The sequence below is a fragment of the Heteronotia binoei genome, chromosome 18 (assembly GCF_032191835.1).
Source record: "Heteronotia binoei isolate CCM8104 ecotype False Entrance Well chromosome 18, APGP_CSIRO_Hbin_v1, whole genome shotgun sequence".
NCBI lineage: Eukaryota > Metazoa > Chordata > Lepidosauria > Squamata > Gekkonidae > Heteronotia > Heteronotia binoei.
The window spans coordinates 51,150,151-51,169,786 of NC_083240.1; the positions used below are offsets into that span (position 1 = coordinate 51,150,151).

At 50.0% G+C, this 19,636-nt stretch overlaps 1 protein-coding gene across 1 annotated transcript in view; it reads left to right on the forward strand.

Annotated features, from left to right (window-relative positions):
• The first annotated feature begins 448 nt into the window (after positions 1 to 448).
• Positions 449 to 19,636, forward strand: part of CALN1 (calneuron 1) — a 458,034-nt gene continuing 438,846 nt past the window's right edge. Inside the window, exon 1 of the mRNA XM_060259445.1 lies at positions 449 to 576. The gene's annotated coding sequence lies outside the window, so the exon portion shown is untranslated. The remainder of the gene's footprint in view (positions 577 to 19,636) is intronic.

The window sequence follows — 19,636 nt, forward strand, 5'->3', positions numbered from 1 at the left end:
CTCCCAGAGCACTCCCCACCCTCCCCACCCCTGGATTGCACAGAGAGTTTCCCAAATATCATATTTGCAAAACAAACCATCTCAATTCAAATAAGAATTCCATATTTAATTGTAAGTGGCCAGAGTTATTTTAATAAAAGCACACTTTTAATTCCCTAATGAATATTCTCAGGTAGCACTGAGGTTTCTATTAATCTCTAAATATCTGTTGTGTAGTAGCAGTGATTAAAATGTATTCTGTTGTTGCACTACATTTGGTTTTTAAAGGAGAGAGGAAATAGATGACAGCACGAATAATGTAAAAGAGCTTATAAATTTAAATAAATCACAAAGTGGTAACATCTATGCTGTTAAGTTACTGTCCCCTTTTTGCAGAATCCCGGCATTGCCTGTGATGTCCCTCTGATATGCCTGCCCCCCTCCCAGGAACCACCCCTTCTGTCCAATGGGGCTGACGGCTCAACATGGCGAGGGCCGTCCCAGGCCAGAGGAAAGCCAGAGGGCAGAGTCTCCTGGGGTGAGGGAGAGCCCCCTAGGACCTCTGGAGAGAAGCAGCTCCTTGGAGTTCTCCAGCTGGTGAGTCTTGCATTTTCTTCCTTGTTTCCGAACTGACACAACTTTATACAAGGAAGCCAACATTCTAGATGGGGGTGAGGGGTTCTTTGTTTTTCCCTGTGATTGTTTATTTTCAATTTGTTTTCTTGTACAAAAAAACTGCATTACATGTATGCATTTTTACTGTTGTGCATCAGTTATTCAGCAACACATATGTATATATGACCTATATTGAATGCCTACATACCATATACATGGCATATAAAATTAGCATTATGTGCATAACAAGAAGAAGCAGGCCATAGATTTACACCCTGCCCTTCTCTCTGAATCAGAGTCTCAAAATGGCTTGCAATCTCCTTTATCTTCTTTCCCCACAACAGACACCCTGTGGGGTAGGTGGGGCTGAGAGAGCTTTCACAGAAGCTGCCCTATCAAGGACAACTCTTGTAAGAACTATAGGCCATTCCAGCAGCTGCAAGTGGAGGAGTGGAGAATCAAACCCAGTTTTCCCAGATAAGAGTCCACACACTTAAGGTTTATTGGATTTATATCCCACCTTCCCCACTGAAGCAGATTCAGGGTGGCTCACAACCAGTAAGATCAGAACAATTGAACAGTTAAACAATTAAAGCAAATTAAACAGTTAAAAAACAGTTAAGAACAATTAAAACAGTATGGTACTAATCCTAGTTGACATTTTCTCGCTTCAGATGGCGTTCAGTTTATATTAGTCCAATTAAAGACCTGCCAGAATAGAGTTGTCTTACAGGCCTTGCGGAGCTGGGCAAGGTCCCACAAGGCCCTAACTTCTTCCGGCAGCTGATTCCACCAATAGGAGGCAGCGATCAAGAAGGCCCTCTCTCTGGTGGACTTTAGTCTCCCTCACCCCAGGAATTGCTAATAGATTTTTCGTCCCAGATCTAAGTACCCTCTGGGGAACGTGTGGGGAGAGATGGTCCCTAAGGTAAGCAGGTCCTCGGCCATATAGGGATTTAAGGTAATAACCAGCACCTTGTAGCAAATCTGGTATCCTATTGGCAGCCAGTGCAGTTCCCGCAGCCCCAGCTGTATGTGCTCCCACTTGAGGAGCCCCAATAACAGCCTGGCTGCCGCTTTCTGCACTAGCTGCAGTTTCTGGGTTTGAGATGGGGCAGCCCCATGTAGAGGGCTTTACAGTAATCCAATCTTGAGGTGACTGTTGCATGGATCACAGTTGCCAAGTCACCGTAATCGAGAAAGGGAACCAACTGCCTCACCCGCCTGAGATGGGAAAAGGTGGATTTGGCAGTGGCTGCTATCTGAGCCTCCATTGTCAAGGAAGGCTCCAGTAGCACCTCCAAGCTACTGACCCTGGACGCCGTTGTCAGTGGCACCCCATCAAGAGCTGGTGAGGGAATTTCCCTGCCTGGACCACTGCGACCAAGGCAAAGGACCTCTGTCTTTGTTGGATTCAGCTTCAGTTGACTCAGCCTGAGTCATCCTGCCACAGCTTGCAGTGCCAGGCCCAAATTTTCTGGAACACAGTCAGACCAGCCAGCCATCAGTAGATAGAGCTGGGTGTCATCTGCATACTGATGGCAACCCAGCCCATATCTCCGGGCAATCTGAGCAAGGGGGCACATGTAGATGTTAAACAACATCAGGGAGAGCACCGCCCCCTGAGGCACACCACAATTAAGTGAGTGTCTCTGGGACAACTGTCTCCCAATCACCTCCCTTTGTCCCCGACCATAAAGGAAAGAGGAAAGCCATTGCAAGGCCAACCCCTGAATCCTTGCATTGGCAAGCCGGTGGGTCAGCAATTGATGGTCGACCGTATCAAATGCAGCCAATAGATCTAATAACATCAGTACCACCAAACTGCCTCAGTCCAGATGCCACTGGAGGTCATCCACCAGGGCGACCAGTACTGTCTCCGTCCATGACTTGGGCGGAAACCGGACTGATGGGGATCTAGGATGGAAGCATCCTCCAGAAAACCCTGTAACTGTAGTGCTACTGCCCTCTCAATAATTTTACCCAAAAGGGTAGGTTCGAGACTGGCCAGTATTGTGCCAATTCGGCCGGGTCCAGTGTAGGATTTTTCAAGAGAGGGTGGACCACTGCTTCTTTCAGAGGCATTGGAAAAAGCCCTTCGGAGAGGGATCTATTTATGATATCCTATATAGGATATTGTAGCTCCATCTGGCAAGCTTTAATTAGCCAGGATGGGCAGAGGTCCAGATCACACGTTGTTGGGCGCACAGTGGAGAGGATGCTGTCAACTTCCTCCAGGCTAAGTGTTGTAAAACGATCCAAAACCGGTCCAGAAGACAGGCACAGAGCCTCGAGTTCACACACTGTTTTAAATGTGGCAGGGAGGTCGTGACGGAGTGAAGAGATCTTATTTGCAAAAAAAGTTGCAAAAGCCTCACAGCCAATATCCAATTCCCTAAGATTTGGTCTGCCTTGTGGCAGAGTCATGAGCAACCGAATTGTATTAAACAATCGTGCTGGGTGCGACGTTGCAGACGCAATCTTGGCCACAAAGTAAGCTTTCTTTGCGGCTTTGAATGACATCTCATAGGACCTCATAAACTCTCTATAAGATGTTGCTTCATCTTGAGTATGTCGCCCCTGACTCTCCAGCCGTCTGAGCCCTCGTTTCATCAGCCACAATTCCGGGCTATACCATGGCGCTAGCTTAGAACGAGGCTGCAGAGGGTGCCGGGGTGCAATCTTGTCGTGCTAGAGAGCCGGCCATGCCAAGACTCAACCAGGGCATCTAGAGAATTACCAGGGGGCCAGAGCTCCTGCAGACCATCTGGAACCGTGCTGGATCCATCAGGCTCTGCGGGCAAGCTAAAATATGCTCACCGCCTAAACAGGGTTGGGCTGGGACATCCATACAGGCCTTCAGGACATAGTGATCTGACCATGGCACTGCTTCCACAGTAATCCGGTCCATTGAAATCCCCGCCGCAAAGATCAGATCCAGTATGTGTCCCTCCTAGTGAGTGGGCATTGTTATAAATTGGGAGAGTCCCAGTGTTGCCATGGATGACACTAAGTCCACCTCCTGATTAGAGGTTGCGTCATCAGCAGGAACATTGAAATCACCCAGGATTAAAAACCTTGGGTGCTCCAACGCCCAGCCTGTTACAGCCTCCATCAGGATGGTAAGGCGCTGGCTGGTGCATTAGGCAGACGGTACACCAGCCAGATTGCCAACCCTCCCCAACATCCCATGCCAGACCAGCACATTTAATGCCATTAATCTCTGGAGACAGGAGAGCCCAGAAGGAGTAAGTCTCCCATATGAAAAGGGCCACCTCTCCCCTCCACCCCCGCCCGCTTGTCCGTGATTGGTGAAAGGCTGAATATCCCTTGGAGAGCTACCTGGAAGAGAGCTACAGTCTCCCTGCCTCGTACCCAGGTCTCAGTCACGCAAGCCAGGTCCATATACTGCTTAAGCAGGAAGTCCCGAAGGATTGCGGTCTTGCATAACACCAATGTATTGCACAACACCAATGATGGAGGCGAGTAATTCAACCTGACCCCACTACCTGCTACCATTGGGATGCGATACAAACTGGAAGGAGGCCAAGCACCTCCATGTCTCGGCCGCCTTCCCTTACATCTCTGTCTGTTCCCACCGTCATGCCTTCCCCTCCCCAGGAGTACTGGGATCCCCAGGCCAGTCATCCCCTAATGGTCTCTGCTTCAGTCTCAGACCAATATGGGCTACATGGCTCACAGCCCTGTGTTATCCTGTAGTCCTTCCCTCTCTATCCTTGCTGGAAACCCTGTGAGAAGGGTGGGGCTGCTATGAGAGCTCTCTCAGCCCCACTCACCTCACAGGGTATCTGTTGTGGAGAGAAGATATAGGAGATTGTAAGCTGCTCTGAGTCTCTGATTCAGGGAGAAGGGCAGGGTATAAATCTGCAATTCTTCTTCTTTTAGGTAAAGTTGCACTCCCAGTCTAGCCTACTATACCCCTCTGCCAAATTTGTCCTAACTAATTAATAAAAGCCCCAACCCCACTAATGCCTACCCAATTAATTAGCTAAGATCATTCAATTTTCTAATGGCTCAATTAATTATAAAACCCATCCAACCACAATTTAGAACTCCCCAATTAATTTGCCAATAACACAGTTACTTGAATTTGCCAATAGCACAGTTACTTGAATCAAGTAGCCAATTAATTTAAACAGTTCCTCCCTACCCAATTTATACACCACCCAATTAATTACTAATGCAACAATTAATTTAGCAGCCAATAATCTCCACTACACCAAACAATGCAAATCTATAGAAACAAAATGGATAACTGAAAGATTTGATAAAAAGAATAGAAATATCATTTTAGAAAATTCACTCAATCCTAATGGAAATACTGTGTTTGGGAGTCCTGCAATTCAATAGACACCTGGGCTAAGGTACATTCTTTCTGTCACCTGCACAACTACCTACAAGATCAAAGCAAAACTAATATTTGTTCTGCTTTACGTATTTAGTTACTTCATTTCTAGTTGTCCGCTCTCCCTGAGACCCAAGGTGGATTACAAAATTTAAAAATAAACTCAAGCAAACAGCAACGACCTCCAAGAAACAATACAGTAGGCCTAGGATAACAAAGCTGGCGAGACCAGTGCACACAGAAACGGTCTTAAAGACACAGTATTCCATGGTGGAGAAATGGGGTTGCAAAGGTAAATGACAATGCAGCGAAAGGGAAGCTGATGTGTAGAATAAACATTGCAATAGGCTACCAAAGGCATATTCCTGAGCTGGTCCACTATACTATAGTTCTAATCCCGTCACAAAAATACTATTCTGAACATTTTTGTTTTGCTCATTCCTCAGAATTATAGAAGAGGGGAGCTGTTCTACCAGAGGGGAGTGTGGATGGGCTGCTGCCCACCTAACCCCTTTGCCCAGCTAATTCCTTTAAATCATTGTAGCAAAGCTGTCTGTCTGTGGACACTCAGGGGCAATGGAAGCCTCTTTGCACATGATGATTTCACCCCATAGGTGCAGCCTCTGTGGCCCACCACGCAGCCCTGGGGGCTGGCGGACTGCTGGCAGGATGTCTCCTCCTGAAGCAGAAGAGCTGGAAACTTTCCTCTCTTTGGGGTCTGCTGGGGAAGCCCAGCGAGGGGAACACTTAGGTTTCTCCCAAACACCACCTCTCCACTTTGTTTTCCCACTGAGGAAGTCGCTATGAGGTGCCTCTCATCCCCATCTGTCTAGAGGGGACTGGTGGGTGAGACACCCCTCCCTTCCTCCCCTCAAGGCCCTGCTGCCCTTTGGCTGCTGGTGGGGTGGGGGGGGGAGCAAGGTTGCTGTCATTCCTTTCTGAACTGCCCAAAGGGAGAATGATGACAACACCTAACACACATAGTCCTTGAGGTGCGTTGGCTTGTGCCACTCTCTGTTGGACCATCAGAGCACACTCGGTGCAGGCAGGGCATCAGGAACTATGGTTGGGGTTGATGGAGTTGTGCTAGCAGGTAGTGGTGGAAAAGGAGTGGGTGCAGACCCTGGGATGTCCATGGCAACAGGCGGTGGTACCCCTAGTTCTGGGCTGTCTGGCTGCATGCTGGTGTCTCCTGTTGCATTAGTGGCAGCACTTGGTCCTCAGTAACGGGCAGCAAGTCTGGTTCAGCTAGAAGCATGTGGTGGCAGAATTGGTTCACATGCCTGCGTAGGACTTGTCCTCTGTCAGTCAATACCTCATAGGATACTGGGCCAGTGACACAGATGACTCTGGCGGGGATCCAAATGGGGCCACTGCCAAAGTTCTGGGAGTAGATGGAGTCACCAGGGAAGAACCCTTGTGGCATTTATTGGCACTCTGGGGACAGCCAAAGCTCTGGGGCTTGATCTGGGTGCAGGTGGTCCATTTGGGTTGTCAGATGGTGGCCCATGTGTCAAGATCCCTTGCCATGGTTTTTTCCCCTCTTCATTGTATGTATGCCTTATTTTGTCTAGCAGAAACTGAAAGTTAAGTAACCCCTGAGAGAGGCCAATTTATTCTTTTCCAGCTTGGCCTTCAAGGTTATTGCTATCTCATGGTGATTGCACAGACTGCTTGTAGTGTGAGAATGGAATTGAAATACGTTGTAGCAACTCTGCTTTTGAATTAATCTCGTGCCTAAAGCAAAAGGCGTTTGTAATGGTTACGCTGAAAATCTAACACACCTGCATTTGTATCTCAGTTCTGATACTGGCTTTAACCAGTGTCACCAGTTCTATCTTACAATAAACACTAATCCTGTACCTATGGAGAGTCATTATTATTGAAAATAGTTCCAGATCTGATATAGGGTCAGAACTCCCGTTAAAGAATGTTGGCCGAATTTGGAACTACTACTGCGATAGCAGAGAAAGCGCCAGATAATGGAAACATTCCCAAATCTCCTAATAAGGAAACTCCTAAAAATCCTCTGGAATAAGGAGCCATTCCCAAAGCACCTTGGCACATCTTGGATTGACGCCAGGTGCAAGAAAGAGGGAACCGAGGTAGTCCACTTGACTAAATTAATCAGGGAACATGTTCCCCCAACAGTGCATGTAACTATTGGCTTGAATAGTGAAATACTCTACTTCCTCTGGGTCGCCATCGAAGGTGTCGTCCAGTTCTCAGCCCCTCCCATAGTCTCGAGGGGCCGGGGGTCCCGGCGGTGGTGCGGGGCCTCCTGGTTGCCCAGGTACCACCGGGTGCACTTGAGGTGCTGGTACATTTGGTGGTACCTGTGGTGCTGGTACAACTGGTGGAGCCAATGGAGCTCTCCCTAGGTTGTGCCTCAGCAGCCGATCAATCTGCCTCTGCATCTCTTGCGCCACGAAGCTGGCATTCGCTTGGATTTCGTCCCGTAGTTCCCTCGCCATGGTAGTCATTTCCCCTCTCATGGTTTCTAGGATGTCTGGCTCCTTCGGGTTGCCCCCATCTTCCTCCTCCGACTCGGACCCAGCTGGACGCCATCCTTTGGTCAGGGTCCACCCTGCTCGTCCTCGTCTCTTATGGGGCAATCTTCCCGTCTTTCCCCGGGGTTCCGGCCGCCTTTGCCCCCTCGCGATGGCCTCGACAGGATGATTTCGTGGCGTGCTGGTGCTTCATCTATCAGTGCTGTGGATGTGCGTGGCTCCCACTTCTGAGGGGTGATGAACAATTGTTGTACATGCAGAAGGGACCCGCGCCCCCCGACTCTCCAAGTCCCAACGATGTGCCGGGGGGGGGGGGTCCGCGCCTCTACTCCTTCAAATGGAACAGTATGGATCTGTTATCTGGCTTAAAAGTTGCCAGGTCAGATGAACTTTTAATAAAGTATCAGTTCCAAAATGTCAAGCATGAGATCTCAAAATAACCAGTCCTTGAATTTTGAAACAAAGTTTGGTTTATTGATAATCCATGTGGCTCATCCGAGCTGGGGATTGGAACTGATACTCTGTAACACTAAAACACATGCTTTAAAATGGCACATCAAAGGTTCTATAAACAATTCTACATTCACGTGTGAAATTCACACGCTGGGCTCCTTATCTATATTGCAACTAGCACATCCTGGGTTCAGGCCTGGCTGAGCCTGAGAACAAGTCCCAAGAGGTCTTATCTTCAAAGAGGACATTCCTGCATTTGTTAATAAAAGCGAAAGAAGAAAGGTGGGGGTTGCTACTTTGATGTGCCTAAGTTTAGTTCATGGTTAGTAACAATTCTATAACCTGAATACTATAGTAAAGGATGAATATACAATGCTTGACAATAACTGATCCTGGTAGGGGTGGGGCCACACTGGGAGAAAGAGGCCATTGTAATAGCCCCCTCAGCATCATTTGAAGTGATTTTAGGAGTCTCTTGGCTAGCCAAACATGAGCCTTACGTCCACTGGAGTGGGCAAGTCTTCAGTTTCATGGATAGGATGTGTGATAATCATGTGTGAAAGACAGAATGGGGACTGACTCTCCCCCCACCCCATAAATGAAAAACTCTGCCTGAGAGTGGAGGAAGTGTATAGTATACCCAAGGAATATAGGGACTTGCAAGCGGAATTTGAAGAGAGAGAGGTGGACGAGCTGCCTCCCCACAGAAACATGGACTGTGCTATTGAACTGCCGGGCCCATAGCCATGAGGGGAGGGGCAGGGGAGCTAAGCCCCTCCACCCAAACCCTCCTTCCAACTATATGGCCCCTCCTTTTACTGCCCCGCTCTCACAGCCCCACTCTTCCCACCACCGCCATTGCTCTCCCCGCCACTCTCACGGCCCCCGCTCTTTCTGTTGCCACTACTCTGGCAGCCCCCGATCTCCTCACTACTGTCAGGCTCCACACTCCCCCGCAGCACCTCTCCCCTCCCTCCCACCCACCTAGTAAAGCACCAGCTCCCGGGGCTCTTTCAAGGAGCCCCCCCCCCCGATCAGTTGATTGGTGGGGAAAGCAGCACTGAGGCCAGCGGCTCCTATGCTAGCTTCCAATGCTTTCAGCACATTCAGTGCTGCAGCGCCGGTGGCAGGAAGGACCAGCTGAATGTGCTGAGAGCACCGGAAAGCCAGCATAGGAGCCACTGGCCTCAGCGCTCAACTGATCGTGGGGGGGTGGGGGGTGGCTCATTGAAAGAGCCCCAGGAGCTGCCACTTTACCAAGTGGGTGGGAGGGGGTGGTGCTGCAGAGGAGGGCGGGGCAGACAGAGCGGTGGGGAGATCGGGGGCTGCCAAAGCAGTGGCAGTGGAGAGAGTGGGGGCCTCCAGAGCGGGGAGCCCCTCCACTTAAAATTTTATTCCATGTCCCTCCACCTTAAATTTTCTGACTATGGCCCTGATCCCCACCTAAAGCTAAAGTGTACTCAATGGGGAGGGAGAAGCAGGAAGAGCTATGCAATGCAAATTCCTGGACAAAAACTTGGCACAGGGTTTCATCCAGTCCACCACTTTCCCCCATGCTGCTCCAGCATTGTTCTGGAAAAAGAAAGATGGAAGGCTAAGACTTTGTATAGCACAGGGTGGTTCAGGCCAGGTTTCCTGGCAGGCCTGGAAATGCTTGACCCAGGCAGTTTGGTGTAGTGGTTAAGTGTGCGGACTCTTATCTGGGAGAACCGGGTTTGATTCCCCACTCCTCCACTTGCATCTGCTGGCATGGCCTTGGGTCAGCCATAGCTCTGGTAGAGGTTGTCCTTGAAAGGGCAGCTGCTGTGAGAGTCCTCTCAGCCCCACCCACCTCACAGGGTGTCTGTTGTGGGGGAGGGAGATAAAGGAGATTGTGAGCCGCTCTGAGACTCCTGAGTGGAGGGCGGAATATAAATCCAATGTCTTCTTCAATTTCACTGTCCATTTCTGGCCACCACACATAGCTGCAGGCGAATACTTTCTTCCTCACAATGCCCGAGTGAGTTTCATGCAGGGCCTCCAAAATACACTGGCACAAGGGATCTGGGACAACAACACAGCTCCCCCAGAGCAGGCATCCCTTGTGAGTAGATAGCTCATTCCAGTGAGAAGTGAAGGCTGTAAACTCTAGGCTCACACAACTGGTGGGACATCCCCTCCCCACTAGTCCAGAATGCAGGAGAGGATGCAGTCCTTAGCGGAATGGTGGGTGATGTCCGTGGCTTGCAGAGGCCAGTTGAGAAGGTCCTCCAGGAGCAGGTGCCAGATCTGGGTCGTTGGTTAGAAGTGGAAGGTGCGTGAGGGTGTTGGCATGATCCATTGCCTTGTGGGATAGTACTGGAGAGAGTATTGGTAGCCTGCCAAGAAAATGGACCAGCACAACACCTGTGGAGACAATATCTGGGGTGTCTGCTGGTCTGAGGCAAGAAGACCCAGCAAGGACTTGTGGTCCGTTGCTATGGTGAATGGCCACCTGTAGAAATAGTCATGGAATTTCTTTAATCCCGCAATGATGGCGAGTGCCTCATCGATTTGTGCATAAAGAAGAAGAAGAAGATATTGGATTTATATCCCGCCCTCCACTCCAAAGAGTCTCAGAGCAGCTCACAATCTCCTTTACCTTCCTCCCCCACAACAGACACCCTGTGAGGTGGGTGGGGCTGGAGACGGCTCTCACAGCAGCTGCCCTTTCAAGGACAACCTCTGCCAGAGCTATGGCTGACCCAAGGCCATGCTAGCAGGTGCAAGTGGAGGAGTGGGGAATCAAACCCGGTTCTCCCAGATAAGAGTCCGCACACTTAACCACTACACCAAACTGGCTCTCCATAGTTGCACTCAGCCAAAGTCAGGGTGCAGGGGTAATTCATCATGGGAACCTCTCTGCCATCGGGAAGTTGGTGGCCAAGGACAGTGCCAACACCATACTGGTGTCAAGTGCCTTGCCATGATTTATGTGTAAAACGCCATATTGCTACACTGCTTTGCTTTCACTTTTGCCTTGCTTATCTTTGCAACATATTAGCAAGAATTCTTCCACTGACCAAGAGAGTTCCTAAGCAACCTCAAGGTCAGAGAGCTGATTATAGAACACCTGTAAGGAGAAGAGACTGGACAGTTGGGGGGGGGAGGGTCTCAATAGCCCGCACTTGCTTCCTGCTTTTTCGGTTGAAATTGTAACCTTTCTTTTGACCAGATATAAGAAGTGGCCAGAGCTTTGCCCACCAGTTTTTGCAAAGCTCATCTTGCTTCCAGACCAGTCAGTGAATGATAAACTGCCATTTATGAAGTGGACCATTTGTGTTTCCTGAAGTGTGTGGGGGGTGGTCTTGACAACAGGAATACATCGCAGGCAGCTTTTCATTGAAGTGCACCAGGACCTGGCAGCTTTTCATTGAAGTGCACCGGGACCTTCTTAGAAGTCAGAAGGTCTTTGACAGCCTGGAATGCAGAGGCTTAGTTGTGACCCCAGACCCAGGAGGCTTTCTTGTTGAGAAGACAATGAAACAGCTCATTGATTGTTGCTTTCAGGGGCAGGAAGGAATGATAAAAGTTCAGAAACCTCAAGAAAGCCTGCAGCTCCTGCTTGGACTTGGATATTTCTGTGCCTCCGTGGTAGCCTCATCTAAGGGAAGCTGCTGGTAGGCCTGGGCCAGGTCCAATTTCCCAAATATTTTCACGCCAGTCAGGAATCTTAAAACATGGCACTGGGTAGGAGTGATCCTGTAGTGCCAGTTCCTCTTTCTTGCACCTGGCGTCAATCCAGGTGCCAGTTACAGTCCATGCAGATGCAGATGTCCCCGTTGGGCATAAAGGGGGTTGGTATGGGAGTTTCCCAGGTTGCATGAGGCACGGGCTCTAGAACCCCTTGGGCCACCAGGTGGTCTAGCTTCACCTCCATCTTAAGTTTGAGCGCAAATGGAATGTGCCTGGACTTTATGGTTACTGGTGGCCCTGTATATTGAACCAAAGTCTAGTCAAAGACAGATGGGAGCTCATCACAAACCCTCCCCAAGTCTTTAGGAGTCAAGCTGTGCACCCCGGTGGCTGCGAAACCCAAGGGCATGAACCACAGGACCTCAGAATCAATCAGACCTTGAATTGTTGCAAAGTTAGGCTTTATTCTGTAATCCATAAGTATCTGAGCACAGGGAAATTGAGAATGATACACTATAGGGATACACTTAGGGAGGTAGCTATATGGGGATACATCAAAGGGAATCATACAAAGCCACAATTCTAAACATTGTTGAGCTGAGGTGCAAAGATTCACACGGTCTTGTTCTCTTATCTTATTGTTACTGCTAGTCTTCCGGGGACAGTCCAGAGCCATCCCTGGAGGCGCCTTATCTTCAAAGAGTGGAATTTCTGCCTTTGTTAGTATCAAGGGAAATGAAGGTTCACAGTAAGCATTGGTAACATCTGCATTTTCTACTTTGATATGCAAGGCTCTTTCTCATGGTTAGTAACAGGGAACAAAGATGGCTACAGTGCAGCTAAGCATTTCATTCAGTAAGGTTACAAGACATTTTATTCAGCAAGGTTACATCGGCTGACATACTGCCCCCCCCCCAAGCTCATGCTCGGGGTTTGTCTGGGTGCAGTAGGTAAAATCTCTTCAGCAGGAGGGGGGGCCCTTAGGCCTGATGACTTGACCCATTCATCACAACTAGGGGGGAAGTGTTTCCAATGTACTAAAAAAATACAGGACCCCCCTCTTCAGCTTGGCGTCCAACACCTCCCGCACCTCATGATGACTTGAATAGGTTGGGGCTCTGGAGGGAGGGGGTGCCATGACTCCAGGATCTTTCCAAAGAAGACTGCAATGGAAAACAGGGTGGGTTTTACTAAACAGTTTAGGCAACTCCAGTTCTACTGTCACCTTGTTTATTACTCGTTTTATTTTGAATGGACCCAGATATTTGTACGCCAACTTCCTACAAGTTTGGGGCAGAGGCAAATTTTTAGTAGAAAGGAACACCATCTCTCCCACTTTGAACTCCCACTCAGGGGGAGTGCTTTTTGTCGAAGTGGGCTTTATAGTCTCTTTTAGCTGCCTCTAGGTTTTTTTGTATGATTGCCCAGACCTTCTTGATTTCCTCCCACCATTGCTGACAGGAGGTGGGAGGGGAAGTTGCTTGATCACTGGGGAGTGAGGGAAAGGGCTTTCTTTCATAGCCATTGACAATTTGAAACAGAGAGGTTTTGGTTGAGCTATGCAAACTGTTGTTGTACCCAAAGGGGAGCAGCTCAACCCATTTTGTTTGCTGGTAATTCACGTAGCACCTTAAATATTGCTCCAGAAGAGCGTTCATGCGTTCCATCTGTCCATCCGTCTGGGGGTGGTAGGCGGAACTCAGCCCCTGCTCCATACCCACCAATTTGCAAAACTCCTGCCAGAAGTTGGCAACGAACTGTGGCCTGCGGTTGCTAGTGACCTTGTCAGGAAATGAGTGTAATTTCACAACATGTTGGAAAAACAAATAGGCTAGCTTTTTTGGCTGTGGGGAGCTGCTTGCAAGGGATAAAGTGAGCTTGCTTAGAGAAAGTGTCCACTACTACCAAGATCACTATTTTGCCCTGAGAAGCTGGCAGCTCCACTATAAAGTCCATTGACACCACCAACCACGGTCTATGGGCAGTGGGGGTAGGTTGGAGGAAGCCTGGTGTCTTGCCCCCCCCGCTTCTTCGCCATGATGCAAACTGGGCAAGAGGCAACAAACTCTGAGATGTCTTTCTTCATTTGCAGCCACCAAAATTGCCTGTTGACTAAGTGCAGCATTTTTACATAACCAAAGTTGCCGGCCAGCTTACTACAATGGCAATTCTGCAAAACTTCTGGGCGGAGGGATTTGGGAACGTACAGCTTTCCCTCGTGGTACCAAAAACCTCCCTCCCCCTTCACCACTTCGCTCGGTCTGTCTGCCCCCTCCTTTTCTGCCTCTTTGATCAGTTTGCTGCCCCCACGGCTCTGGAGTTTTCGCTCTCTTCCCTGATCAAGTAGTCACCGCCCCAGCTACAGCAGAGGGGGGAATGAGGGAGTCTATCACTTCCTCTCTTTGGCTCTCGTGTTGAGGTAGCCTAGATAGGGCATCAGCTAAAAAGTTCTTTGAGCTGGGAATGTGTTTAAGAGTAAAGTCGAATTTGGCAAAGAACCCGGCCCAACGGATCTGCTTGGCCGTTAGCTTTCGGCGCCCCGTGAGAGCCTCTAGATTTTTGTGGTCTGTCCAGATTTCGAACGGAACCCTCACTCCTTCTAGTGTCAGACACTGGAATGCTCTCATGCTATGATATGATGCTGTGTGCAAACTGCAATGTATTGCTTGACTTAACTGACTCCATTTTCTAACATTTGTTACTAACCCCAAATAGAAACCTTGCATATCAAAGTGGAAGTGAAGCTGTTACTAACCATACTGTGAATTCCTGTCCTTGATACTAACAAAGGCAACAACCCTTTGAAGATAAAATGTCTCAGGGAAAGCCAGCAGAGCTGTTCCTGTGAGAATGGGAACCACAACGAGATAAGGGAAAGCAAATGTGTGAAATGTATCACCCTAATGTGGGAATGTAGTTTTGTTTAGAAAACCTTTGATGTGCATTTAGTTAAAACATCTAGGCTCTAGGAAAAGAGTATCAGTTCCAATGTATCCACGCTCAGAAACTACGGACTATCAAATAAAGCCTTAACATTGTAACAAATGGAAGTCTGCTTACTTTGAAGTTCCACTGTCTGACATTTTGGAACTGATCCAATATGGGTTTGGAACTGATCCAATACGTTGACAGGTGAAAAGGGGGGTCCTCGCTACACTTTATGACCCTTCTCGTCACCCCGCAGAAGTGGAAGCCCCGCACCTCAATCGCTCTCATGGATGAGGCGGCGGGACGATACGGAAACCTGTTTACTGGATCGGGTAATGGGGAAGATGGTATCCCGGCCGGAGAGGATAGAGACGGTGGCCCGGACAAAGGTGAGGGCCAAACCCCGAGGGGGGAAGAAAGTGTCGAGCAGTGGAGAGACGAGATGCGGAACTGGATAAAGGAGATCCGAAATGAGATCCAAGCTAACACGGTGCACATCACACGTGAAGTGCAGCGGCAGCTGGACCAGATGCGGGAGCAACTGCGACCCCCACCCCACCAGTACCTCGGCCCGACCCGGCAGTGCCACAACCGGTCTGGCCGGCGCTGCAGCCAGACCAGCCAGCGATCCCACCAGGAGAGCCAGCTGAGCCACCAGCCCCGATGGGGCCACCGGTGGTCCCGGGCCCCGTCGTCCCACTGATCCCGGCACTTCCTCCCGCATGGCTGGTGGTACCATTTGGCCCACAACCCCCTATGCCCTGGGGGGCATCATGTTCGACAGCAACCCGGAAAAAGTGGAGTACTTCACCATGCAGCTACATGACCCACTGGGGAAACACCTTCCCGAACGAACTCAGCCATGTGGATTATTTAGGGTCGAAACTAAAGGGGGCGGCCAGGCGGTGGTATGTGAGCCTGTACGAGAGTTGGGCCCCCGAATTAAACAACGTGGCAGGCTTCCTGCAAGCGATGCTGCAGCAGTATGGGGACCCACTTCAAGAAGTGAGAGCCCTTATTTTATTTATTTATTTATTTATTTATTTATTTATTTATTTATTTATTTAATGTTTGTATTCCGCCCTTCCCACAAGTGGCTCAGGGCGCCTTACCGCCCTGCGCGACTTGCAACAGGGGTCGAAGACGGTGAGAAAATACACAGCCGACTTCAGGGCCCACTGCTCTAAAGTCCGAGGCTGGAATGAGAGGATGAAGATTGTAGCCTACCAACGGGGCTTCAACGCAAGCCTCCTCGATCGGGCTTTCCAGCAGGCACGACCAACCACCCTGGTGGGGTGGATACAACTGGCAGGGGAGGTCGAGACCAACATGAAGCACATAGCCTTGCAATGACAGCAGCAGGGGGCAAAGGGGGGGCGTGAAGCCAGGCCAGGGCCCAAAGCTGAGCCCAAGAGGACACCGGCCCAAGGGGGGTCCTCTAAACCGACACTAGGTCAGAGTTGTTTTCAGTGCGGTGACCCGGGGCACCTGGTTGCCAACTGCCCACAGAAGCCCCAGGCCCCCCCCCGACCCCGAAGCCGGCAGCCATGGGGCCAAAGAAGACACCAGGAAAGCCTAAAGAGCCCAGTCGGGGCAGTGCTGCCACAACCCTGGCGCTTGACAAGGATGCTATAACCATCGATGATTTGGGAGAGGAATCGTGGGAGCCGGAGCCGGTGGGAAATGAGAATGACCTGCACTGAGGGGTGCCAGACGGCAGGTCGTGGATTTGACGGCACTGCTACGGGTGTGGATAACTGGGGCCCTATTGTTCATACTAGTGACTTCGTTGAACCCAAGACTGAAGCGGTTTATGCATGCCCGGGCCTTAGTCGACTCAGGCTGCACCCGCGAAATCATAACCCCAAAGCTAGTAGACGCCCTAGGGTTGTCCAGGACTCTCCTTCCCCACCTGATCCAATTTGAGCAGATGGATGGGACCGCCATGAGGGAGGAGCCCTGCACCGAAGAAACCCAAGGGCTGCTAGTAGGAATAAAAGAGCACTGGGAGGTGGAATTCTTTGTCATCGGCCCCTCCTCATCATTTGATGTAGTGCTGGGGGTGGGGTGGTTGGCCTGACACCAGCCGGACATACAATGGGGGGGTGCAAATGATAGACTTCACCGATCGGCGGTGCATCCACCATCATTGGCAGGGGCGATGGGGGCCAACACCACCCCCTAAGAACGAAAAAATGTGTGTATCGGTGGAAGAGGTGTGATCAATCCCTAGGGAATACCGAGACCTCCGCAAAGTGTTTAGCAAGGAGGAGGCTAATGAGCTGCCACCCCACAGGGACACTGACTGTGCCATCGAGTTGATCCTGGGGCAGGAGCTACCGAAGGCTAAGCTGTACTCGATGGGGTGGGCAGAGAAAGCAGAGTTACGGAAGTTTATCGATAAGAACTTAAAACGGGGGTTCATTAGGCCAGTGACTGCCCCGCACGCCGCCCCGGTCCTCTTCCGGAAAAAGAAGGACGGGAGTCTGAGACTTTGTACAGACTTTCGCGGAATAAACAGGATTTCAATGCCTAACGCCTACCCCATACCGCTAATCAAAGATTTACTGAGCACGGTGTCCAAGGGGTCTGTGTTCACAAAGGGACGGTGGGGAGGGACGGTGGCTCAGTGGTAGAGCATCTGCTTGGGAAGCAGAAGGTCCCAGGTTCAATCCCTGGCATCTCCAAAAAAGGGTCCAGGCAAATAGGTGTGAAAATCCTCAGCTTGAGACCCTGGAGAGCCGCTGCCAGTCTGAGTAGACAATACTGACTTTGATGGACCGAGGGTCTGATTCAGTAGAAGGCAGCTTCATATGTTCATATGTTCAAAGCTAGACCTGAGGGACGCCTACTTCTGAGTCAGGATCAAAGAGGGGGATGAATGGAAGACAGCGTTCAATACGCCCATGGGACAGTTCGAGTACCTAGTAATGCCATTTGGACTACAAGGGGCCCCCGGGGTCTTTATGAACTTTATAAACGAAGTTGTCCAAATGTGAATTCCACCAAATGAAACTAGACTACTTGGGATTCAGGGTGTCCGGGAAGGGATTAGCAATGGACCCAGCCAAAATACAAGCGGTGCTGGATTGGGAACCCCCAAGGACACGTAAACAACTCCAATAGTTCCTTGGATTCGCTAATTTCTATAGGGGGTTCATTCAAGGGTTCGCCCAGGTAATGCTGCCCTTGACTGATTTGATGAAAACTAAGGGGAAGGGGCCGGAAGCCCAAAAGCCAGGGGCCCGGCTGCCATGGACACCTTGGTGCCAAGCGGCTTTCGATGAGCTCAAAAGATGGTTCACTAGCGAACCAGTACTTGCTCACCCCGATGAATTAAGGCCCTTCATGGTCCAGTGCGACACTTCCAATGTAGCCGTCAGAGCCATATTGATGCAGAAAGATGAGGAGGGGAGGTTGAGACCTTGCGCCTACATCTCCCGCAAGTTCTCGCACAAACAGCACAACTGGTCGGTCTGGGACAAAGAGGCGTTTGCAGTAACGTACGCCCTAAAGACTTGGAGGTCCTGGCTAGAAGGGGCAAGAGTGCCATTTGAAATATGGACTGATCACAAAAATCTAGAAGCACTCACGGGCCGGAGGAAATTAACGGCTAAACAAATCCGGTGGGCAGGATTCTTTGCAAAATTTGACTTTGTCCTTAGACACATCCCCAGCTTGAAAAATTTCTTAGCCGACGCCCTGTCCCGCCTGCCCCAACACGAAAGCCAGAGAGAAGAAATCATTGACTCGATCATTCCCCCCTCCGCGATTGCAGGGGGAGTGACTACCCATTCCGAAAAGAAAACGGGGCAGACGGAACCCTGGGGGGGGGGGGAATCGATTAATCAAAGAGACTGAAAAAGAAGGAGAGGGGAGGCCGGAAGGAATCGTGAAGGGAGAAGGAGGGTTTTGGTACTATGAGGGAAAACTGTATGTACCCAAAACACTCCGCTCCGAAGTCCTGCAGCACTGCCACTGCAGCAAACTAGCAGGCCACTTTGGCTATGTAAAAACATTACACTTGGAAAATCGCCAGTTTTGGTGGCCGCAAATGAAAAAAGACATTTCTGAATTTGTAGGGTCGTGTCCCACTTGCATTATGGCCAAACGAGGGGGGGGGGACCGCCAGGGCTCCTTCAGCCCACCTCCACCGCTACTACCATGGTCGGTGATTTCAATGGATTTCATTGTAGAACTCCCGGCCTCACAAGGGAAAATGGTGGTTTTGGTGGTGGTGGACACTTTCTCCAAGCAGGCGCATTTCATCCCTTGTAAGCAACTCCCCACTGGCTTACTTGTTTTTCCAGCACGTTGTTAGACTACACTCATTCCCAGACAAGGTCATTAGTGACCGCGGCCCGCAGTTCATTGCCATCTTCTGGCAGGAGTTCTGCAAAATGGCGGGCATGGAACAGGGGCTGAGTTCCACCTACCACCCTCAGACGGACAGTCAGACGGAACGCGTAAACAGTCTTCTCAAGCAGTATTTGAGATGCTATGTAAACTACCAACGATCCAATTGGGTGGAGCTGCTCCCCTTTGCAGAATACGGGTACAACAACAGCTTGCACAGTTCCACCAAAGCCTTGCCATTTCAAATAGTGAATGGCTACGAAGGTAAACCCTTCCCGTTACTGCCGAATCTCGAGGGAACAGTGCCACCTACCTTCTGCCAGCAATGGTGGGAAGGCATAAAAAAGGGCTGGGCCGCTGTCCAGGAAAATTTAGAGATGGCCAAAAAGGACTATAAAGCTTACTTTGACAAGAAGCACCTCCAGAATGGGACTTTAAAGTGGGGGAGAGTGTGTTTCTTTTTACCAAGAACCTACCCTTACCACAGACTTGTAAAAAACTGTCGTACAAATTCCTGGGACCGTTTAAAATAAAACGGGTGATAAACAAGGTGACAGTAGAACTGGAGCTTCCTAAAATGTTTAGTAAAATTCACCCTGTTTTCCATTGCAGTCTTCTTTGGAAAGACCCTGGAATTACATCATGGCACCCCCGCCCTCCAGAGCCCACTCCTATTCAAGTGAAGGGTCAGAGTCACCATGAGGTGCAGGAGGTGCTAGATTTAAAAGTAAAAAGGGGAGTGCTGTACTATCTAGTCCGCTGGAGATACTTCCCA